General features: G+C 52.3%; 1 protein-coding gene across 6 annotated transcripts in view; it reads left to right on the top strand.

Annotated features, from left to right (window-relative positions):
- Nucleotides 1-24,790, top strand: part of DPP6 (dipeptidyl peptidase like 6) — a 934,588-nt gene that overhangs the window by 707,419 nt on the left and 202,379 nt on the right. The gene's annotated exons all lie outside the window — the stretch shown is intronic.

The raw sequence follows: 24,790 nt of genomic DNA, 5'->3' as shown, positions 1-24,790 counted from the left end.
GGTCCTGCTCAGTTTCCGCCTGCCAGCCCGCATTTGTTAGTGTCACAGATTCCAACAAAGCAACACTGGTGCATGAAATTAGCCACCTTGTAAATAGATGTGCAGCCTCTCTAGAGGACGAGAGGCTGTATCCCCTGGAAACAGCTGGACACAGTCCAGTGCACGTCTTGCCAAATACCCTTGGTGGTTCAGGAAAGGGCCCTGTCAACCGCGGAGGGCGCCCTGTCCTCCCGGCGTCCAGACCCGTCCTGCCTGCGCCTGACTTGAGCCTAGCACCACTGAGTGCGTCTTCAGAAGGGCCGGGTCTGCGGGGCACCGTGTCTTTTTGCTCCTGGTTCTCATGTCACGTTCGTCTTGACTTTCTGAAGTCTGTTTGATGTGTTCATCCCCGGTGCGATTACCATGAGCCTTGGAAGGAAAGAGGCTTCGTGGGGCAGGGACCCTGGGGGCAGCGCGCTGTCTCCCCATGAGGCAGAGCTCGACAGAGCCGCGCCCCATTCTCCCACACGTCTGATGGCTGCCCACTCCTGTGCCAGGGTCCAGCCCTAGCAGGGGTCGTAGTGGTCACAGGTGAGGGAGAAGGCGTTGGCGAGGTGGAGAACAAAGCAGCACAAACTCAAGGAATGGATGCTAAGTTCTAAGTTTTATTTTTCCCAGCCAGCTTTTTATACATTAAATGTTCACGTCGCTCAGTGATGGTTTTGGGAAGCCAAGTTGCAAACCTAAATCTACCCATTTTTCAAAGCTTGTACTTCTTTAAAAAGTAACAGAAAATTGTTTACTTTTATTGCTTAATCGTGAAGTGTTTCCACTGCATGGAAAATGAAGTTGGCTTTATTCGAAATCCCCACACTCAGAACTTAGACTTACACAGGAGCTTTCTCTGTGTGCGTGACGAGGTGCACGCTGGGTGGCCGGCCACCTGTCCATCAGGGCCCGCGGTGCACACCTGTGTTCAGGTCTACACTTACCTGCCGCTGTGCTCTGTGCATTGCTGAGAAGCCCTGCCGTCTCCAACCCTGTGGGTCCAGCCCCCCGCTCCACGGGGGTGAAGCTCTTGCCCGAAGTACGGATGCGTTCAGGGTCTTCGCATCTCGCTGCCTGACTGACCCTGGCCCCGTTAGCTCGTCGCTGGCCGCACCCTCCCTCCGGACATGCCTTGTTCTGCAGCTCATTTGGTCTTAACAGAGCCGCGTCCTTGGTTCACATTTGCGAGTTAAAACCCCTCCATCCTTTCCGACCCCTCCACATGCTCAGATTTAGAGTCTGTGCCTTCTGGATGGCCCCTTGTTGGCTCTTGCTACTTTTTTCCCATTTCAACGGCCTCTGCGTTGGAAGCAGGGCATTTAGACCAGGGATCGGCAGACAGTGGCCCGGAGTCCAGCGCACTCACTCCCAGTTTTTGTGAATAGAGTTGGGTTGGATGTCCAGGAGGACGTGTGTCTTGCCTCGGGCTGCTTTTGTACCCACAGAGCCGTAGTAGCAGAGGTTCTGTGGCCTGTACAACTGAGGGTTGTCATCTGTCCCTCCGCAGAAAACATGGGCTGATCCCGGTCAGACCCTTGCCTTTGAGGCGTCACCGGTTTAAACCCGCCGTTTGCCGTCTGTCCCTATATGTGCCCATCTGACTGCGGGGTTTGCAGTCGTTGTTTGCTTGTTTTCCAGGGCTGGGTGGGGACCTGCAGCCCACTCAGGCTGGGCTGCGCTCCACCACTGAGCCGCGCTCCACGCCCTTACTTCCTGCCTGATTCTTCTTCGTTTTGCCAGTCTCCTGGTTCGTTTAGTGTGTTGCTATTCCGTTTTACTTCCATGCTTGGATTATGACCAAGCGCTTTGCTTTGTAGCAGGTGCTACAAACTTATCACAGTCATCTTCAAACAACAAAGCACTTTACATAAGGCGTAAAACCTTGCAGCAGCGGGTGAGCCATCCGTTCTGATAGCTCATCATCCATCTTATTTCTACACGTTTAAATCCCATTGTACATTGTAATTATTTCTAGTTTCAAAATTCAACATCTTAGCTGGGCACAGTGGCGCACACCTGTTATCCCAGGAACTCGGGAGGCTGAGGCAGGAGGATCAGGAGTTCAAAGCCAGCCTCAGCAACAGCAAGGCACTAAGCAACTCAGTGAGACAAAACAGGGCTGGGGGTGTGGCTCAGTGGTCGGGTGCCCCTGAGTTCAATCCCTGGTCCTCTCCCCGCAAAAAATCAATATCTTTAAGGTCTAAAAAAATGAGCTTTATACTTACCCACTTCTTAATTCTTAATCTTTTATATAGAAAGAAATGTCCTCTGGCATAATTTTCTTTCTGCCTGAAGAACTTACTTTCCTTAGTTAATTTTGTTACTGATTGATTCATTTTGAGATGGAGTCTCTGTATTGCCAGGCTGGTCCTGAACCCCCAGGCTCAAGTCATCCTGGGTTGGGGTCTCGGTGCCCAGAGCAGGGTCTTACCCTGGGACTTCCTTCAACTTGGTGACAGGACTGTGCTGGCGAGGAAGCCTCCCTGCTCTGACTTCCCTGAAGGATGCTTCATTTCATCTTTAAGATGTTTTTGCTGGGAGGAGAACCCTGAGTTGGTAGGTCCCGTTTTCTTCAGCCCTCCACCCGCCATCTCATTGTCTCTGGCCTCAGGAGCCCTGCCCCTTGCCTCTGTTCCTCTCTGCACGGTTGCTCTCTGTCTGCATCCGGACTTTCTCCTCCACTTTGAGCACTGTGGTTATGATGTGCCCGGATGCCACTTTGGTTGCCTTTACTTGCTGGGGGTTCTGTGGTCTGCGCTTAGCCATCTCCCTCGTAGCCCTGGACCTCCTGCATTTCTCTGGTCCCCCTCCCCCTCCTCTTGCTTCCAGAGCTTTCATGCATGTGGGACTCTGTGCATGGTGCCCAACCCCCGGGTGCACTCTTCTACTTCTATTAATGTTCATCTTTTTCTCATAAAAACAGTGCTAAGGAATAGAAGGCAGACACAAAAGAATAAAATTCTAATTGTTCCAGATGTGCAAAGTAAGAGACCCTCCAACTAGCCAAGAGCAGTGTCAGGATGGGATGCGGGGGTGGAGTGCAGTGACCCAGAGGCGGGATTCCTTAGCCTCTGACAATGCCATTTCTTGGTCTCTGTGGATGTGCGCTGCAGAGATTCAGTGAACCATGCACGTGATTTGTGCACTTTCTTTGCATGATTCTTAAATATTTTACTTGGAAAATAGAAAGTAGCCCACATGTTCTCTAAGGTCATGGATTTTGTTTTGGTCTATGATCTTCCTGGAGTGGATTTTTGTCTGTATCATGAAGAAAGAATCTAACCTGATTTTTCTCCTGCCTTGGTAGCCAGCTTTCCGCTTGATTCTGTAATGGAACCGGTTGACTCCTGAACTCATCAGCACTGGTGGCCACCGGCCTGGGCCGTGAGGTCTGTGTCGCCTCCTCTTCAGCGCTGCTGGGCTCTCCTTTCAAACACCCCACTCCTCACATGCGGGGCTTTCTGGTCCACCCTTGTACCTGGGATGGGCAGGCCCGTTTCCCACTTCCCTTTAAGAGCTGCTTGGCTCTGCTCTTTCCATTTCTTTTCCATGTGAATTAGGAATCAACTTTCAAACTTCGTGTTTTTATCCAGATTTTGTTGACTTGAGCTAATGATTTGAGAGAATTGGTGAATGCATGGTGAACTGTCCCATGCTGGAACACGGTCTGTGCATAGGTGGGGATCTTCTTTCAAGTCTTCAGTGGTAGCATGTTACCAGCCTCACCATCAGTGACGTGAATGTGCCTAGGATACTCATTTCTATGTGATTTGTAAATAGCATGGATTGAATTTAATCACACTTCATTTACTGTGATTATCGCCAGTGCATGGAAGTGCTCTTCACTCTTTCTTGCGGTCCTATGTATAGGGCTGCCAGTTTCATCAACTTCAAATGGCTGCTTTCTCCAGAATTTTCCACATAGACATTTGTAAGCGGTGACAGTTTCCCTTCCCCCTCACCTGGCACACGTCCCTTTTCCCTGTCTGTTTTCTTGCCTCACTGCCAGCTGCGACTTCCCTTCCAGTGTTAGCCTGAAACCATGGCGGCCCTGCTCTGGTCCTCGCCTACCTGAAATGAGTATCTCCATCTTTCCATCACTAAGTGTGATGTCTTCAGTACCTTGGTTTCTGTCCTTGAATCAATTTATAAGGATCTCCTCCATCTCTGGACTGTATTTTCAGTACTTTGAATTTTAAATGGGTACTATAGAAAGTATTTAATTTTTGCAAATTTAAAGGTGCTTGTATTTCTCTTTGTTTAATTTATTACTATGGAAGTTGACCTAAATAAAATGTCCAGTGTTAAAACAACCTTTATCACATTCCCAAAGTATACTTTATTTGGATACAATGTATACTTTTTTTAAAATTTGAGACAGGGGTCTTACTAAGCTGCCAGTCTGGCCTCCAACTCCTGCTCAGCCTCCTCAGTCACTGGGATTATAGGTGTGCACTTACACCTAGCTCTTTTGGTTATTTATTTTATCAATTTGTAATCCAGGGGAATCTCCTTATGGTCGTTAATTCCTTCTAACAATTGCTTCAGTTCCTTCAATGGTTATGGTTCTACTCAGGCATATTTCTTCTTGGGTCAGTTTTAATATTTATTTTAAAAATTATTAATTATACTTCTGTTTTCAAAATTTAAGAAAGTTTTTGGTATGATACTTTTAATGTAGTGACACCTTGTGTTCTAGACCTAATATTGTTTGTGTCTTTTTGTTTTGGTTTTAATCCATTTGGACACAATTTTGCATTGTTGTATTATTCTCAAATATCGATGCTTTGGTTTTTATTTTCCCTCTCATCTTTGTTATCCCTCTCATTAATTTTTCCCCTTTTATGAATTTTTATTGGTGCATATTAATTAAGTACAGTCCAGCTATGCCCCTCCTAGGTATTTTTCCGTAAGAATTATGGAAATTCAGCACAGCTCTACATTTCTGCTGCCTTTGCATTTACTTTGCTTTTGTTTTTATTTTTTTTTAGTTTTTGAGAAGATATTTAAGCACATTAATTTCAATCTTCCACCATTTCTGTGAGAACACATATGAATTTCCCTCTTTTGCTTTACCTGCCTCCACAAGTCCCAAATTAGGGGGTTTGATTGAATTTAATACCAAATATTTTATATTCTACATGATAATTTTCATTCATGTATTATTAATTTTCACATGTACACTTTTTCTTACTTTTATAACAAAAGGGATATTGATTTTATAATAAAGAAATTTCTAACATAACAATTTGTAATAAATTAGTAAGTTATTAAATAAATTCAAAGTTATGCATTTATAACAAACTAGGGATCAGTAACAAAAAGCTACCAATTCCAAATATCTTTTAATGCAATTTAGAGTTTTCTGTGAAGAAAATTTTAGGTGTATATGTGAGACTTTCAAGGCCTACTACTTGATAAATTCGAAACAGGGATAAAATTATAACCATTGAACAAGTGTTCTAAAATGGTTCGCTAGCTGATTGCAGTATTGAAATCGTCTCTGGTTTTACTACATTTTAGTATGTTTATCAGTTTTTGAAATCAACTTATTAAAATTCTTGTAATTCTGCAAGTTTTGCTTTACGTGTTATAAGGCCATGTTGTTAGGTGCCTACAAAGTTCAGGATTCTTATAGCTTTCAGATCAGTTGCTTCTTTTTATCATTAATGTATTATTCTCTTTGTGCCCAGTAATGAGTACTTTTTCTCAAAGTTGTACTAGTCTGTTGGTATTATGTCACATTAATTTTCTTTTGGTTATTTGTGTGGAGTAACTTAACTTTTATCTTAGTTCTGTCTCAGTCATTATTTAACTATGTTTTTCCCAATTGCATATATTTTAAACATATAACTTTACATTTTAATCTGCCTATAGTTATTATGATCACTGATAAACTTTGACTATTGCTAAAATCTCATTTGTTTTTTCTGCATACCACTCCTTCCCTTTGCTTCCCTTTTGCCCTTGACTGCGCGTTTAGGATCGCCCAAATGTTCCTTATTTCAATTTTCCTCTCTCGTCACCCCAGTTAGTGGTGTCTGGTGTCTGGACTCCGTGTCACCCATTAGATCGCAGTCATACTGATTTTTACCCCTTCCCCTGCTTGGCCGGCATGTGATTCATGATTTCATGACGAGCACGTCGCGGCCTTTTCCGGACTGAGCCTCTTTAGTACTTATCACAGTGAATACCTGTGACCGAGAGGCTCCCAGTTCTTGTTGATCATCGTTCTGATAATAGTTCAGTTAACACTTCAGGTTGACTTCTGTTTTTGAAGATGACAAAGCATTTTCCTCTGGCCACCGCTGTCTCTGTGATTCTGCCCACAGTTCAGTTTTTTTTCTTTGCAGGAAACCCCTCCTCTGCCTGTTTGCTTGCAAGCCTGTCTTCACTTTTGCTGAGATGTGTGTATGTCAAGACTTATTTTTATTTATGCAAGTCCTGTACTATACTACTCCCCTCTGAGGGACCATGTGTTAAATCTAAACAGATTCGCATTCCCTCTCTTCAGAGAGGATCCCTCTCGTGTTCCTTCTTCTCGGTCCTCCTGGCGTGCCCTCCTCGAGTCTCTCCATGTGCACCACAGCGTCTGTTTCTCTTCTTGCTCTGTGTGCTGTGCTGCCTCCCGCAGCCCATACCACAGAGCGCTCGTTTTATTTCTGCTGAGTTTCACTGGCTGGGTAGCAGGTCTATTCGTGTTTTTGTTCAGCGGATGTTTTGTGATATCCCAAAGTGCTCTTTGTTTCCTTAAGAGAATTTTGGGTGCAAGGGGCAAGTTCTTTGCTCTGTGTGCCCACCTTCTGCGTGGCTTCTGTGCCCGTGGCTCATCAGTGGCTTCTGTGCCTGTGGCTCATCCTTTCCCCCAGGAGCTCCCCTTGAAGGGCCTGGCTTTGCTCCACGTTCTGTGGGGTGACCAGGCAGAGGGGTTTGCAGGTGCCAGACTTCAGCTCCCCTGCTACGCCCCTTAGAGAGTCCCACCTGAGCCCGCTTGACAGGAAACATACTGCCTCTTCCAGGGAGGGCAGACGGACTCTTCTAGTCCCATTTTCGAGGAAGATTAACCCACATGTGACGCTGCCTTTGTTAAGAGGTCCCAGTTCCAGGGAGGCCCTGTGCACCCCCACAGATCCGGGGCTCAGTTTCCCCCAGGGGAGCAGCCTGCAGAACTGGAGGAGGATCTCAACCAGGACCTGGACGTGGGCGCCGTCCACTGATCTCATTCAGATTCCCCGTCTTGCGGGTCTCATGTGTGGCTGCGTGTGTTTAGGTCTTTGCATCTTTATTGTTTGTTGGATCATGCAACATCACCTGCCATGGATTGAGCCTGTTGGAAGCTCAATCCCCAGTGCAGGGGTTGGCAGGTGGGGCCTGATGGGAGGTGTCAGGGCAGAGCCCTCAGGAGCGTGTGCCGTCCCGCGGAGGGCTGTGTGTCTGCCTCCCTGCCACCTTCCAGCCAGGAGGCTCTCCCACGTGGGCCCTCGACCTCGCATCGCCAGCCTCTAGCCCTGTGTCTCGGGTCATTGCAGTCGCCCCCCCGGGGGGCTCCCTATGGCAGCACAAGTGGAGCCACGGGCACAGAAGCCACGCAGAAGGTGGGTACACAGAGCAAAGAACTTGCCCCTTGCACCCAAAATTCTCTTAAGGAAACAAAGAGCACTTTGGGATATCACAAAGAGTCAGGATACGGGACAGTTCAGGGACCTCACATGACAGTCCTTAATGGCTTCACCCCACCTTCCAGGCCTCCTGGCCTCTGTGACCACGTGTCTCTGGTCAGTTCTCTTTAACAGTGTCTTTCCAGAAGTTGTCATAAAATCAGAATTGTCCTCTCGTTCCGTGACATCTGTGTGACCGTCACCTATGGGTGGTGTCAGGGTTGCTTACGGTTTGGCGCTACTACAAATGGAGTTGTTATGAACTTCCATACAGGCATTGTGTGAGTATAAGCTATCATTTCTTTGCAGTAAGTGTCTTTGATAATTGCTGAAGTGTTTGGCAATCACCTGTTCCTTTTAAAGAAAGCGCCACTGCGAGACACTGCCGTGGACCACCAGCAGTGTGGTGTTCGCCACCCTCCGGTGTTGTCATTGTTTGGATTTGGGCTATTCCCATAGACTCATATTGGTGCATTTGGCTGCTGTGACACATTATCGTAGACTGGGTGGCTTATAAACCACAGAAAGGTGTTTCTCACAGTTCTGGAGGCTGCAAGTCAGAGGTGGGGCTCCAGCAGGGCCCGTTCTAGTGACCACCCTCTCCTGGGTGGCAGACTTCCGGGTCCTCCTGTGTCCTCACAGGGCAGAGCACAGAGGGGAGCCAAGCTCTCCTGATCGCTGAAGGGCTCTGCCCTCAGCTCCTGATTCCCTCCCAGCACCCCCTGAGGCCACCTCCTGATTCCCTCCCAGCACCCCCATGGGCCACCTCCTGATTCCCTCCCAGCCACCCCCTGAGGCCACCTTATTGGAGGGTGGGAGGAGGGGCGGGGAGGGTTTCCTGCCGGGAGTTCTGGAGGGACGGGACATGGCATTCACGGCAGGCTGGGTGGTGTTTACTTGGTGTTCAAGTGCCTGGGAGTGCTGTCACGCTTTCCTGGAAGGTTGGGGATGCGAACCGTCCTTGATGGATGGAGCCCGTGGCTGAGGCCGGGGCTCACTTAGGCCACAGAGCCAGCCACAGGAAGCACTCTGCCTTGCACCTACGTCCTCCACTCATGCTGCTCCTCCTCCTGACTCAGTGGAACTTCTGATGCATCCCTTCTTCCTAAAACCACAAAGATTGGCAGCCTGGCCCCAGACCTTGCCCTTAATTCTGGGATGCCCAACACATGCCGAGGCGGAGTAGTGGGACCTGGCCAGGTATCATCCAGCTCCAGGCCGAGGGGCCCTGGCAGACCATTCTGCTCTGCCCACAGCTGTCCTTCCAGGCGGCCCTGCAGAGCCCACTCCAGCCCCCTGGCCACCCTCCTCCCGCTTCCTGACCCCCACTCCCGAGTGTCCCTTGGCTGCTCCGCTGCCCTCCCGTCCCTCTCCCCCTCCCTCCTGCAGTCCTAGCTGGCAGAGGGTGAGCTGGCTTCACTCCTGTAAGTGTCTTGGCTCTGTTGGTTTTCGGTGTCCTGGCTCTGAGTCAGTTTAATCCCAGGAGGAGCGGCAGTCTGTCTGTCTTAACCGCATTGTCCTGGGTGGGGGACGTTGGAAGGGGAGAGGGAGACGCGGGCTCACGTTTTTCTTCCCGGCAGTGCAGCCTTGCCGTCTTTCCAGGTAGGACTCCGAGCACAGAAGGGGTTTCCGCCTGAGTCAGACCCGGCCTCCTTGCCTCAGATGGCTTATTGGTTTTGTGGTGTTTTCTTTCCTCTGACAACGTTGTCCTACCTTTGCTTGAAAACCAAGCAAGGACTTGGGTCCTTTATTGGTTGTTCCTAAACTGATGTCAGCAGCAGAGTGAGCAGCAGGGCTTCCGGTTAAATTCTCCTGGGAGCTGGCTGGAATGTTCCTGTTTCGCCTAATCGAAGCATCCCTGATGTTAGCATTGACCATCTAGAGTTCTTCTATTAGGCAACAGAGGGAAGTCGGGAGGGCGCCCTGAGGATTGCTTCTGTGAGGGCTTCGTTGAGGCCTCGCCCTTGACAGACTGCAGAGTGGGAGAAGTGTCTCTCATGGTCTCCCAGGTCCGCGTGCAGACTAATTTGCTTCCCCCAGGTGATACTGAGGCCCACCTGGGCCAACGCCTGTGGTGCCTGGTGGAGAGTTGCATGCAGTGAGGCCTGGCTTGGGCACTGAGGTCAGCAGGAGGTCCTGCTTCAGCAGGACGGTTGGAAATTAAAATGTGCCTGACCTGGGGCTGTGGACGTTCCTGCACAGGAGAGTTCTCGTACAGGAGAGGTACCGGACCCAGCTGCCCATCTTTATCAATAACAGGTCTGGGGCCAGAGTCCAGGGCCAGAGAGCATCCTCACCTGCAAAATGAGGAGAGTGGGTGACGATTCTTCGTGAGCCCTTAGCCCTGATTCATATTCCAAAGTGGCCAATAGCGTGCGATCACTAATGGTAAGAAAGAGAACTGCTTCAGGGGTCCTGAGCAAGGCAGTGCTGAGCGGCCTTCACCACCATGGACACGAAGCTTCTCTCGGCCCCAGTGGGAGCTCTGCGGCACTAGGCAGCAGCGCCCGCCCTGGCTGCCCTCCGGGGGGAGCCTCAGTTCTGCTCCCGTCCTCTGAGGCTCTGCATGTTCCAGGGCCCCGCGTCAGCAGAGGCATCCCTGCCGGTTCCTCCACGTCTGGCCTGCTGCTTTTACCATGCGGTCCCCTCCAGGTTAAGGAAGCACCTTCCTTTCCCTTGGAAAGCGGGGTGGGCTGCCAGCTCCCTGGTGACAGGTCCAGCCCAGGCAGAGGCCCTGGCATCAGCACGATCAGGGACGGACACCTGTGGAGGCCCCTGCCCTGACCTGAGGAGCTTCACACCTTCCACACGACAGGCAGCTGTTGCCTGACCAGGACCAGCTCCGGGCGGCAGCTCGGGCATTTGTCAAGCCTCCACCAAACCTCCAGAGAGGATCCCAGCCTGACCCCAAGCATTACTGCCTCCGCATGTTTATGGGCCTGAAGAGCTTCCTGCAGTTAAGAAGCTAATGCTCAGCTCCACCCCTGGGGACTTGGAAGCTGGTCTCCTGAAAGGCTTAGGATTCCATTGCTTTCAGGGTCCTTTCAAAGTGGAATACAGTCAGTCTTGGTGTGTACGGGGCTTGGCTGCAGGAGACCAGAATCTAAGGAGCTCAGGTGCCTTACACAAAATGGTAGATTATTTACCAACAACCTGGGGGCATCTTCCTGTGTGCCCTGAGCCATCCCTAGATACAGTATAAATACCATGCAGCAGCTGGCTGCTGTCCTGTTGTGTTGCCTAGGTTCAGTGGCAAAGAGAGGCAAGGTCTCCATATGTTCAGTACAGATGCAGGTTTCTCTTGATTACTATCTGCAGTCAGATGTGGAACCTGCAGGTACCGAAGTCTGACTCTATGTTCTGTATAGTTCAAGTCCTTGAAATCGTGATCTTAAGAAAGCTATAAAATCCCCCTTTATTTTTGAGTTGAAGGAGGGCAAGATCCAAAACAGCACTGGGGAGTCTGGGACACAGCCACACAGCATCATGGGTCTGGAGGGACAGAGGCTGGCAGACGAGGACAGGGTGGAGGGTGGGGATTCTTATTTGTGACCCCCTGGCACCACACGCTCACACAACACACCGGAAATCACTTCCTCCAAACATGAGCTGGTTCTTTTTAACCAGAACTGGGTTCAAAGAAGTAGGAGGCGTCAGTGTGAGAGAGAGGAAATTAGCTGGGATCTGACGTTGAGTCTCTCACTGCCTGAGGAGCAACTGCCAGTGGCCACCTCGAGGAAGCCATGGAGCATTCAGGGTGTGGAAGCTCCCATCCCATTCAAAGGAAGCAAATTCATCAATTCCCTAATCTTATTTTCTTAAAATATAATCTCATCAAGTCAAAACCCATAGCCTCTCATAGCGGCAAACACAGCTGCAAGTTGGAGGTCCTGGAAGGGCCTTCCCCGGGGGTCTCCGTGGCTGCTGCCGTGGACGCCATGGGCAGGTAGCCCCCAGACCACCCTCGTCCCTTCAGTGGCGGTCTTCACGAGGTCCTGCTGCACACCAGCCTGCCTCGTGGAGAAGGCATTTGGTCTGTTTTTAAGAAGGCCCGGCAGCCTAGCCAGGACCTAGAGCACACGGCCACTGGCCTGGGAGCTTCTGCGGGGCCAGTGCTCGTGGCTGGAGCAGAGCCAAGGGAGGAGCCCAGCCGTGGGGTGGTGCCTGGAGGTCCCTGTGTCCCACACGCCCTCTCCCTGCACCCCGCGGCCCACGCTGGAAGCAGGAGCTTGGGGAATATGGAGTGTGTGGTGGGTGACTGCTGGCCCGTGCCGCAGGGCGTGAGGCAGGGTCTGGTTTCTCGTGCCACCACCCCGCCATCCGGCGAAGGAACCTTAGAGACGTGCGTTGTGTTTTGAGAGGAGATCCTATGGCAGGACCTCCTGCCGGAAGCTGCCATCGTGGCTGGGCTGTCTTATCCCTGGCAGTCTGTGACACACAGCCGTGGACTCCACCCCAACACACACACCAGCCAGGCCTGTTGGTGACTGTCCAGTGATGATTTGTGGGATAGATGCACAGAAGTGCGTGTCAGGAGATGAGTGTGTTAATAAATGTGTGTGTTGGTCACATGAGTATTTATTGGCATATAAATAAGCAAAGAACTGCTCCATTAACTTCCTCCCAGGAAACAGCAAATCATTCCCGGGAGAAAACTAAAGAGAAAATCCCAAGTCCAGACCAATGGGAGAGAAGGAGGGTCGAGGACGACAAGGACACTTTGGGTCAAGTGCTGGGCCTTGCGTCCATCTCATGGGAGAGAACACTTGACCCAGAGTGGCTTCAATAGGGTGCCCCTGGCCGCCCAGCACTGCAGCCCTAGTGCAGCCCTCCCTCTGTTCACCGTGAGACTTCACATGGTGCTCCCCACGTGGGTGCCGCCTCCCTTCCCTAAATCCGACCCTCCTGTGGTTGGAGCAGAGCTGCCAGAAGTCTAGAATGTCACCCTGCATCATGCTGTGGCCCTCGGGGCTGTTCCAGTGTGCTGTCATCCTGGGGCAAGCTCAGCAGAGCCTCTGGGCTGAGACCTGATTTGCTGGAGAGGCTGATGGAGCTGTGTGCACAGAGGTCTCGGGGACTAGTCTCCCCTGCCGCCAGCCGAATCTGCACCTGCCTGTGCACCGTGGTCTTGCTCCTTGTTCCCCCTTGTATGGTAGATACTGTCCTTTAGGAGCCACAGTGCAGAAGGGAGCCCCGGGCCTCACTCAGGTGATGCCTGAGAAGCTTGCCGTGTGTCCCTTGAAGGCGGCTGCAGTCCAGCCTCCACACTCCTGGAGGAGGCAGTGTCCACGCAGGCTCCTGCCTGGGTGCAGAACTAGGTGCACCCGCCCCTAACCAACATCTCCTATGCATCCTTTCGTCATGTCATCTCTGACTACGTCACGCGGGCTCCCACTATTATCGTCCCATTTCATGGATGAGGAGATGGAGACCAGCGAATGTTTGTGGCTCTGCCAGGGTTGCCCAGCTGCACAGTGGCCCAGCTGGGGGGTCACCCGTGCGGGTGCTGCTGGCCGCGATCCCATGCCTCGTTCCTGGGTATTTGTGCTCCGTGTTCGTGATCAGCTGTGCACAATCCGTCACCTATGGCTGATTCGCTGTTATCTTCAAGTCAGCTGAGGCCTGATACCATGGCCGCTTTGTCCTAAGCAGCAAGGCCAGTGGGATCTGGGTTTGATGGGCATCTTGTATGTTTTCCATTATATAGAAAAGCAAATAGTGGATTCTGATAATGGACCACCACTGAAGATGGCCTCACCTGCCACCAGTGACAGACGAGGGCCCAGCCTGCCCCCGTGCTCACGGAGCGTCTTGTGTGTGACTGGTGAGGGGTGGAGAAGCTTACCACCCTGATGAAGACTCTTGAAAAGGCCCGATAGCTGTCAGCACTGGGCCCACAGCAGAGAGCCCACACGACCAAGCAACACGCTGGTATGTGTTTACCTGCTGCGATTAGACTTATAGGGTGCAGAGATCGATAGTGAAGGGCCACAAGTACCAGTGCACACGGACTCCTTGACCGTGACCTAGTGAGCCAGGCCCCGATGGTGTCATTTGAGCTTTATGTAGTCCAGGTGACTCCCAGTGGAGCCAGGGCTGTAACGCAGGGCTGGCTTTCGAACCCCAGAGTGTTTACCCAGGGGCCCTTGCTGCAGTGCCTGCAGGGCCTTGCACGTGGAGGCCTCAGAGGCTGGTGCAGACCCAGGAGCCACACGCTCAGGTCCAGTGTGACCCAGGGCCCGCACCCTGAGAGCTGTGCTGCAGAACCAGCTCCTGGAGGGCTGCCCGTGGCCCCTGCGAGTCCCGCGGACCAGAGCAGCTAAGTTCCTCCAGTGCCTTTAGCTCTGGGAGAAGCTGCACAGAGCTCAGCAGCCCAGTCCAGGTCCGGAAGGATCCTCGGGTGTTCCTGGAGGAAGGAGTCTCCCCGTGTTCCCAGTGTTCCTAGAGGGCTGTAAGCACGTGACGAGCACAAGCAGGGTGTGCTGATCACTTTTTAATGTCAGTCTCTGCGACCATGTGGCACCCCAACATCAAGCATCAGATGTTGCCACCCCGCCCTGCTTGGCAGCGTCTCAGAGGCACGGCAGGCTGCGATTCCTCAAATGTGTTTGGCACTGTCAACACCAGAGCTATATAAAGAACCACTGGGTGCAGAAGGCCAAGTTTCACCGTGTGCAGCATCGCCCAGCGGGACCAGAGGCGTGGGACGAGCCACATGGCGCCGGCGGCTGGGCTGGCTCTCTGCTTACTTCGACAGAGCTGCTCCTGCCCTGGGCTGCTGCAGAGAGCTCAGCGTGCGAGTCCTGTGGACGGCAGCCATCTCAGTCCCCGCCAGCTTTAGAGCGCCGTGCCTCTTGTGCTCATTTCACACCCTGGTTTGCACAGTGCTGGCCTCACACACAGGGCCGACCCAACACCAGAGTGTCCTCGTATTTCCTGGTGGACGCCTCCCTGGCCGTCACGGCAAAGGGCTCACAGGGAGAGTGAAGCTCAGGCCCGCGGGGTGTCTCCTGCCTCAGGCTGAAGCCCTCCTGGGGTCTGAGAGCACTTGTCCTCCTTTAGAGGGCCCTACCGTTCCAGTCTCCTAGGATTTCTTAAGAAACATGTGGACGGGGCTGGGGTGTAGCTCAGTTGGTAGAGTTCTTCCTTTCAAGCACAAAGCCCTGGGTTCAATCCCCAGCATTGCCAAAAAAGAAAAAAAAAAAAAAAAAGAAGAAGAAAGAAAGAAATATATGGAAGTCTATAGATGGAAAACAACCCCCTCTTAGAACTGAGACTGGAAACCCCACCTTGGTTCCAGCCCCCACATTCTCCAGAGTTCTTTTTCCCAGCACTAGTCAACACTGGACCTGGATTTAAACATTGTGCCCCTCCTGGTTCCCTCTATGGGGAGTGGGCATTTGATTCTCTTGGCTCCTCCTAGCAGCCCTGGCGTGGTTTAGAAGCCTGTCAAGGATGCTTCTGGAATGTTTATGTGTCACCCAAGCCATGGTCACTGTAAGCTGACGTAGTCCTGCGTGTAACCAGCTGGCCCTGGGGCTTTAAAAAAAAAAAAAAAAAAAAAAAAAAAAAAAAAAAATATATATATATATATATATATATATGGTTTTTTATTTTTTTTTTATTTGTTCTAATTCGAATAGAGTTACCTGGGGCTTTCTGAACGTTGGTTTCACTAGGTAGGTGCTTTCTGCTTTGCGTTCTAAGCTGGATTCTTCCCCTTCGGACTGGTGAAATGGCCTTTCCATCCTGCTACTGGTTTTCCCTTCTCCGCCCTGTGCTTGCTGTTCCTCGGTCCCCTGCCCTCTCTTCCCACCTGACACTGCCATGTGGGCCTGGGGCATCCGACGTGGGTGGTGCCCTGCGATTCCCTCTGAGAGGGCTGCACGCCCGCCCCTTGCTCGTCTGTGTTCGACCTCTCTCACCAGGTCCTGGCTTCTTTTAACGAGTGCCTTTTCCTAGTTAAACTGGGAAGCAGCCTGCTGCTCTGGCAGAGCGGGGACCCTCACAGGGCAGCCAGTGGACCTGCCTCCCAGGTCTGGGCCACCTGTTTCACACCAGGATTTCGGCAGCTCGGGGTGCGTTTTGAGGCAGTGGTGGCACTGTGCAGGGTGAGTCTGGACTGGAAGATGACAGAGGCTGGTCAGGACTTGAGCGCTGGGCCAGGCTGAGCCCTGCTGGCGAGGTGCAGTGGCCCTGGCTTCCCTGCGCCGCTGGGACTGCTGCGTCAGCATGATGCGTACAGAGGATTCCAGCCCTCCTGCCTGTGGTGTCCAGAGGGCCAGCTACCAGGCTTCTGGAGTCACTCTGTGCTGGGGTGCAAGCCTCGCTGCTGCTCACACGGCTGACTCCTCCTGGACGGCAGGCAGCAAGCCAGACCAGAGCCAGCGAGTCCCTGTTGAGAATCCCTTCTGTCCCTACCCTAGGCCGACGTCCCCGGCAGTGCCCACGTGAGGAGGCTAAGAGGGTCTCCTGGTCACAGCGCAGTCAGGAAGAGGCCTCTGAAGTCTGAGCAAAGCACCAGGAGGCTCCAGAAGCTGAGCGCTCCAGGAAGCACGAGCCTGGGGAGACAGAGAAGCGGGGGTACAGAACTGCCTCCCTGAAACCTGGTGGGAACCCAGGAGGGAGCGTGGACGCAGCCCTCCGGAGTGGGGTGCAAGCAGACCAAGTGGCCCGGGAGGGCAGGAAGGAGCGCAGACACAGCCCTCCGGAGTGGGGTGCAAGCAGACCAAGTGGCCCGGGAGGGCAGGAAGGAGCGCAGACACAGCCCTCCGGAGTGGGGTGCAAGCAGACCAAGTGGCCCGGGAGGGCAGTGCTGTCAGACAAAGCGTGCAGGTCCTCAGCCCTGTGGGAGTCCTCTCAGCTGAATGTTCCCAGTGGACTCTGAACCCTCCTCTGGTCACTGTCATACAATGGAATTTTCTCTTACCTGTGAGGATTCGCCATGAGAGGCTCAGATTAAGCTAAGAGGACCTTGGTTACCGAATGCCGGTTTCTGGTGGGGATGTCGGGCTTCAGCTGCGGGATGGGACTGCACCGCGAGGGCTGTCTCACTCTGCCTCCTGATGCCAGTGCTGTGCTCCAGGGGCTCTGAGCCCCTTCAGCACGGGCCATGCTGTTCCTGGTTGAGGGGCGGTGTCCACAGTAGGGTCTGAGACTCCCTGCAGATAGCCCAGCCCCAGCCTGCGTCCTGCACAGGCTGACGGCCCGACACCCCTGGGGTGTCTCCTCTGTGCTCTGCTCACGCGGGCCTCTGCAGAGAATATGCCCAGGACTATTCTCTTTAGTTCCGTGAAGTCCTGCGGGTCTGCCCCTGTGTGGTGGCCGTGGTGGGGCAGCATATGGAGCTGCGTCCTGATTCCCCAATTCTGTCAGGGTAGTCTGAAAGCCCCTCAGGAGAGTGTTTTAAATAATAAAACTGCCTCACCTTGGATTTGTCACCCAAAACAGGAGGGAATTGCTTCCCCCCACATCATTCAGGAAAATCAGTGGTTTATATTATAGTTTAGGAAATTTTTTAAGCTCTGAAAATATAAATGAGGACCTTTGCCTACCAATATCAGCAGTTGTCAGGTTAAATCCATGTATGACGGTCTATGGAGGTGAACACACTGAGCAGAAAACTTACCCCAAGGCGTTTACATTTAAAATACATACTTGGACATAATCTGGCAGAGGAAGGCTTATTTCAAAAGCAGAGAGGAAGGTGCTTGGGGGCCTGGTTGGAGGAACAAGATGTCAGGGCTTGTGCCTTCTGCTGCTGTCCTGGAGGTGTTGGTCCAGGGTGGGGGACACTCGGGCAGAAGCAGAGCCCAGCTGGACCCTGTCAGAAGCAGAGCCCCTGGGCCAGGCCTGAGGTAAGAAGTCCTGTCTTCCCAGAGGAAGGCCTGACCCTCCCCAGCAGTGCTGGGAGAGGAGCTTCGGCAGACCTGCAGAAGCATAAGCTGCAGCCACTCTCCGCCGGGGGACAAGGCACCACCAGCACCTCACACGACAGGTGGACCCCGCCGTACTGAACGCAGATGCGCAGACACCAGGCGGATGGTGGGTGGCCATCACGTAAGAGCAGTGCATTGGCATTGTGTGGGTTTAATGGTCAGTGGATAAAGATATTCCAACACCCACACGCAGGTCAGCAGCGTCAGGTTAGGAGGAAAGAGTGAGCCCGAAACTGAACCCAAACCAGCAGCTCATCCATGAATAAGCTCATTATCAAGATCAGAGCAGGATAAAGAAAAATGAAATGATGGCAAGGCAGGGAAATGGGTGGAACTAAGGGACATCCTGTTCAGTGAGAAGTCCGTGGGTCAAGGGTCACATGTTTTCTCTCATATGTGGAAGCTGGAGAGCAAAGAGGGAAGCAAGGGTAAGGGTGGGTCTCCAAAGTCAAGGGAGACCAGAAGAGGGAAGGGACCCAGAGTGGGCGTCAGGAGCTGGGGTGACAGTGGCCAAGTTCTGCCGTCACACTGTGCACACATACGAATGTGTGACAACAGATCCTGTCAAGCTGTACAGCTGTAATGCACCAGTAAAAAACACGGGACAAAGTGAGCAGGGCAGGAGGAGCAGGAGGAAGGACTGGCATCTGCAGAGCAGAAACCATCATGAGCCACTGTCCTGGGCGCGGGCAGGGACGCCAGCGCTGCTGAGCTTTCCCAAAGGCCAGGCAGAAGCATGCGTGTCTGATGAACAGTGGCAAGAGGGACACCGTGTACCTCAGAAGCTAGAGAAGAGGGCCACTGGAGAGACACAGGGACACGGAGCCACGGGGAACCTCCTGCCTGGGACCCCTCCCTGAGTTGGCCCTGCTGGATCTTTTTTCGATGAAAGACCAGTGGCCGTGCAATTTTCAGACTTCGTCCTACTTATGACCCGATGCTGTGAACATGGCCCTGTGGCTTTCGTGGGTGTGGTCTTGGCTGACGTCCTTCTGTCCCGGATGTGGTGAGCCACGTTCCTCAGCTAGATCAGACTGTTGTTCTCGAAACTGTCTGTGGTCCTCACTAGCCCTCCCAGTGAGGGACCCATGCCCTGGCCCCGGGGGGCACCAGTCCAGTGCCAGCCACATGGCAGAGGCTGCAGCACCAGCACCAGGCTGGCCTCAGGAGCTGGGGAAACAGGTTTCTGGGCTGTGCTCACTGGTTTGCCAACTCAGCAGGACGGTCGATGTTCCCAACAGTTTGCCAGGTGATGCTGATTTCAACAGGGGTGGAATTTGACTTCCATAACAATTAGCCAACACCAGCTGGCTTAGAACAACAGAAATTCATTGTCTCGGAATCCTGGAGGCTCAAGTCCAAAACCAAGGTGGAGCAGGGCCTGGGCCCTGGAGCCTGAGGGTGGATCCTTCTCCTCTCTCCCGCTCCTGGCGGTGGCTGCCTGTTCTTGGCGTTCCTGTGCGTGCGTCCCTGAGGCCTCTGTCTTTGCTCATGCTCCGGTGGCCCTTCCCATCTCCTCCCTCCATGTGTCTGTCTCCTTGTCCCAGCGTCCCCTTTTTATAGGTGTACAGAATCAGCACCCATCCTGCAGACCTCATTTTCACTTGATAAGCTCTGTATAGACCCAGTTTTCAAACAGTTACACTTCAGGGTACTGAGAGTGAGGACCTCAGCCCGACACAGCTCAACCCAGGGCCTTGGAGAACCCCAACAAAACAGGAGCTGAGACTTTTGGATGATGACAGGGAGATAGTAAACACATTTCAACCTCACCTAGCGTGTATAGGTACCTGTGCAGAATGGAAACGCACACAAAACGTCCTTGCCTTATGCCTTATTCTCTAATATTTTTCTTGCTTCCTACTTTATTTCTTTTTAAAAAACAGCCCACTGCGTTGAGTCCTTGAGTCAGAGGTTGACAGACACCTTTCACTAGTGTGGTGCCCACAGCAGAGGCTCAGGATGTTCATCAGTGTGCTGATCCATGTACTGACCAGGAGACCTGTGAGCAGGTCTCGGAGTGTGTGAGAAAAGCACGTTTACCGAGCGTTTTTACCAGGAACGTTGTCACAGCCAATGCCTTTAGCGATGTGGCTGTCGTAAGGCCACTGCTGCTCCCGGTGTGGCTGTGAGGAATGGCCAGCACCCTCCTCTGAGGCAGTGGGAGGTCCCTTAAAGCCTGGGGTCCAGCCTCACCTGGCCCACAGCAAAGGCTCCCTACCCTTGTGACCCAGTGCAGCCACTGAACCCACCTGAGCTCAGAGCGCCCTCCAGCCGTGCCCCGGGAGCCTGCAGGACGGAGTCGCCTGGGCTTGCCGCCTCCGTGGGCTTCACACACAGACCCGACCAGAGGTAGAACAGGACAGAATGTGATGTGGGGCAGAGGGAGTCAGAATTTCTGATCTTGGGAATGGCTCACAGAGCAGGGGCGTTGGATTCCGTGGACTGAAAGGACGGGCTGATCTAGAAAGACACAGAGAGAGGAAACACGAGGAGAAAGATGGCCCACCCCAGGCCAAGGGTGGCAACGGACTCTGGGAAGCTTCTGTGCAGGACAGAGTGAGCTGGGGAGCAGCTGCTGAAACTGGGAACGCAGGTTGAGGGTTTGACGGGCGGGAGGGTGGGCCCAGACTGGAACCTGAAGGGAACTTGGTGGAAGCTCACTAGAGGCAGTGGCAGTGTCAGAGATGGCCAACAACTTGGGCAGCTGCGGAGATGAAAGAGGTCTGTCCTGGGTTCTGTTCAGAGAGGATCAGAGGAGGGAAAGAGGAAGTCTGGGGCAGAGGGTCGGCATGGGGAGTAATGAGTGGCCTGGGGATGGGGGCGTCTGCTGTGTCAGATGGGAAGGCCAGGAAGAGCTTAAGGAGACAGCTCGGGGCTTGGCCGTACAAGTGGGAGGGCTCTCCAAGTGCAGGAGGCAAGCAGGTCATGAGAACTAAGCATGGGACCCGTAGATTCCAATGGCAGAACACGGAAACTGCCCCTCCAGAAGTCAGTGCCCAGTGGCCACACACAGAGGTTCCTTTTGAAAAGCAGGGTGGGGGACGACACTGAGTTGGCTGGACCCTTCGTCCCCGACCTCTGGTGAAGACTGGCTCGGGTGCAGCCTGGCACGTGTGCACAGACGTCTCCATGGTGCGTGCGGACATCTGTGTCATCATAACCAAGTGCCAAACATCAGGCTCCCTTCCCTGGGTGCCTGTTCACCCAGGAAGCAGATGCTGGTGTGCCCCCTTCGTCTGGTCTTGGGAGGGAGCCCAGTGCACCTTTGGCACAGAGGAGACAGCGCCATATGAATGTGCTCAGAAGGCTGTGGGCGGCTGCGGGCAGAGGCTCCGTGGTCTCCGCCTTGCTCCTCCCACAGCGACTTCAGTCCTCAGTCTCCCTACCTCTCGGCACCTACTCTGGATTCTGGGCCCTTCTGAGGAATGATCCATGACTGGTAACCGATCCTTTCTGTAGGGTGGCTGACGGTGGCTTCAGCGTTAGTCACCCAGTTCTTTTCTTTTTCAAACAACCCTTTTGGAAAAGGATCTATCCCTTGAGGATTTCCAGCTAGTAGAGAAAAGGTGGTTTAAGGGGTAGACGCTTTCTCCCCAGAATTTTATCCAGTAAAGCTAATGTAAAGCGGGTAACTCCTCGGTTCTTTTCCTTCAACATGATGTGACCTTGGACAGATTGCTTTGTATCTCTGAGTCTCAGTTTCCTGATTTAAAAGACGAAGCAAAGAAAAACTGTTCTGGCAACAAGAGAAGTTTCTCTGAAGGTCAATTTAAGGAATGGGGAAAATGCTTTGCAAATTCTGAAGACATATACAACGTAAGGACATTTTATTTATTTTTATCTTGTCTCTCTGTAAGGCTAATTCTGCAGGCAGTCTATGCAACAAGAGCAGGAAGTCAGTCAAGCAAGCAGGAAAGAAGGAGATGTTGCGTCCTCAAGGAAAATTTGGCATGAGTCAGCAGAAAGGTCCGGCAGACAGCAGAATAGAAAAGTAGTGAAGTCGGAAGCCAGTGGCCAGGGCCAGGCAAAGCCAGGGTCAGTCTTCAGTGGTTGACCAAGGAGGGGACAAGGACGTGACCCACCTGGGCAGAGGGGAGGGCAGGCTGGTGTGTGTCCTTGGTGTGGGGTGGGAGGGCGTGCTCCTGGACCATTGCACCAGGTTCTCCAGGAAGCTCACTGCTTTCACTGGCTCTGAAAGAACCAGCACAGGCACACGTGCAGCAGCAGGAGGTGGCATGTCCACGCCGAGGTTGGAGCACACGATTACAAAGTCCCACGTACTCCTGATTCGGAAGAGGTTCAGGAGGTGTATATTTGAAAACATCTCTGGGATCATAACTGAAACTTGCCGCTCATTTCTGAAACCAAAGATACTTAGACACAGCCTCACTTTAATCATTTTGCCGCCATATGCAGATGTTCTCTTTGTAGTAACCCATAACTAAAAATTCCATGTGGGAAGCAGACAGAGGCTGAAAGGAACACCCCCCACCGATGACTTGGACAAACAGGGACTGGGCGCAAGACAAGGCATTGCTATGCCTCAGGAGAAGGCATTGAGCTGCACATTTGAACAGGCTGCAGGTTCAAGAAGAAAGGAACCCCACTCTGCCCTCTTAAATTGAAAAGGGTTTGTGGTGGACGGGTTATTCCAGGAGGAGAGACAGATTGCACGCTAAGGGTTTGTATTCTGAGTCTGACAACTGTACATCTGTACGTCACCCCTCGCCTGTTGTTGCACCAGCTGTGAGCTCCACATCGTGGGGAGGAAAGGTGTGCAACCAGGGCGTGTTGGCTCATTTTCCACTGCTGTAAAGAAATACCAAGGGCTGGGGAGTTTAGAAAGGAAAGAGGCATAATGGGCTGATAGGTCCTGATTCCGGCGGTCCAGGAGCATTGCTGTAGCTGCTATTCACTCTGGGGGGCCTTGCAGCAGGTGCAGGACCATGGTGTGGGGATGTGTGGGCACCAACAGAGGCCCCAGGAGAACTGTATCAGTCCCATTTGAGGGTGGTGACCTGGCCACCTACAACTAAGCATAAACTCTTAAAGCTCTGCCACCTCTTAATACCATCATGTCGCGGACCACGCTTCCCACATGTGAACCTTGGGGGATTCACTCAAACCACATTCATACCAGAGCACAGGAGAAAACAAAGGACTTCTGGTTTATATTATTTCCCAATATTTATGTTGTGCATTATGAACTAAACATGTTTGCTTTTTACTATTTTTATCTAGTTACTTGGGGTCCTATAGGAAACTTTTCTTTTTAAATCATCACAGGAGGTTAAACTTTATGAAAATGGTACAAAATAAATGGATGGGGTGTGTGGAAATGTGAGCCAACTGTAGTCCTCAGAACCCAGCGTGCCCATGGCTTGGGCTTGCAGAAGGAGAAGTCACTGTAGGTCCACCATCATTCAGCTTCAATGTCAGGACTGACGAGTTCCTGGACCACCAGCCATGGGAGTGGGAAGAGGCAGGCAGGAACTCTCTTGGCAAGATGCCGCATCCTTAGAATAGCGCACGAGGAAGATGCTGATGGAACAGGAGATTGAACATCCAGAGGAGACTGGCACCGCAGTGGACCAGCCTCCTGTAGAATCTTAGCGGGGAGAAGGTGTGGGATTTCCAAGTAGGAGGGACAGAATCGATCTCGTCGTAGGCACAGCTCACCAGAGTTGCCATGCTAAGGCTTGAACTCGTTGATCCAAGGTTCAGACAGGACAGTAGCTCTGGGAAGCGGTCAGACCTGCGCTCTAGCAAGGGCAGAGGGGTGAGGGACGCAGCAGCCCAGGCGCACCTGGGACTTGGAAGACAATTGCTGTGGCCACCTGGCTCACCCTCACCACCCCTGAGCTTTCCTGGGAGAACCAGTAAATGGTTCTTATGCTTTTGTGAACAGGCTTATCTGCCTTTATGGCAGTGGCTAGTTTCAGCTACTGTGAGATGCTGCTGTAGCCTGTCTCCTTGGGATGTGTACACATCAGCCCTACTCTCCCAAGAGAACGAGAACACTAACTCATGGTGCCCCCTCAAACCTTGACCTTGTCCCCTGATCCCCTTGGTCTTCTGTCCTCTGTGTGTTCCACCTCCACTTGCTCCAGTTTCCAGACGCCAGTCAATCTGGTCATCTACTCTAGAGAATTTCAGCTCATTGATCTCATTCCTAGAAACGGAACCCTCAACTGGGCCCATTTCCCCAAATGTGGAGGGAGAGAGTTTCTAGACACCACAGGACAACATTTCTTCCCAGAAGGTCCATAGGAACTGGGGAGCTCTGGTCTATACCCACCATGTTTGGCTGTCTTCCGGGCAGAGACATTTTGGTGGAAGGGCATGGTAGAGCTAAGCTGTCAGCTCGTGGCACCCGGGAAGCAGAGAAAGGGACCAGGGAAAAACAGGGTCTCAAAAAGGCCAGCCCTCCAGCCCGGCCCCATTTGCCTACTTTTAGCACCCAGTCATTCATGCAAAATACTACGCCATCAAATGAATCAATCCACTAGTGAAATTAGATCCTTCATGATCCAGTCATTTCTTTAAAAACTGCCTCTGAACGTTTGCTGCACTGGGGACCATGCTTTCAACACATGAGGGACTTTCCAGATCCAAGTGACAACAGAGTTAGAAGTGAATCAACCATGAACCAGTGACACAGCAGACTTCATATGAGGCGTCACTGTACTAGAAGGAGAAGTTCAATGGGAGTCTGGCCAGGGATTTTTCTAATGATTTGATTTCATATTCCCCACACTTGGGAGAGGTAATGGTGGACAAGGGTTGGTTGAGGAGGGCTTCACAGAGCAGGAAAGACTGAGGTTCAGCAGGAAGCAGAGGGGCAGGACCCAGACTTCAGGGTTAATCTAGGGAAGGGGAAGGTCTCCTCTTTCTGTGGAGATTGTGGTGGAGGAATTTGGAAGAAGGCACCTTCCCCAGGGATGAGGAGTGGCCAGTGGATTTGGGAAGGACTCAGGAAGAATTGAATTCTTCGGGGTCAGCTGAGTTGGAGTAAGGGAAGGAAGGGGCAGAGAATGGAGTCAAGAAAAACTAAATTTTCAACTCAGTTTACTAGTGGACAATGGAGCCACCAACTGAGATAGGAATTACCAAAGGAAAATAAGGTTGGAGGCTGCGGAGAGTTGATTTGGGAGTCATACATGT

The sequence above is a fragment of the Sciurus vulgaris genome (genome assembly GCF_902686455.1).
Source record: "Sciurus vulgaris genome assembly, chromosome: 8".
NCBI classification, from domain to species: Eukaryota; Metazoa; Chordata; class Mammalia; order Rodentia; family Sciuridae; genus Sciurus; species Sciurus vulgaris.
This window is presented reverse-complemented; position numbering and strand designations above follow the sequence as displayed.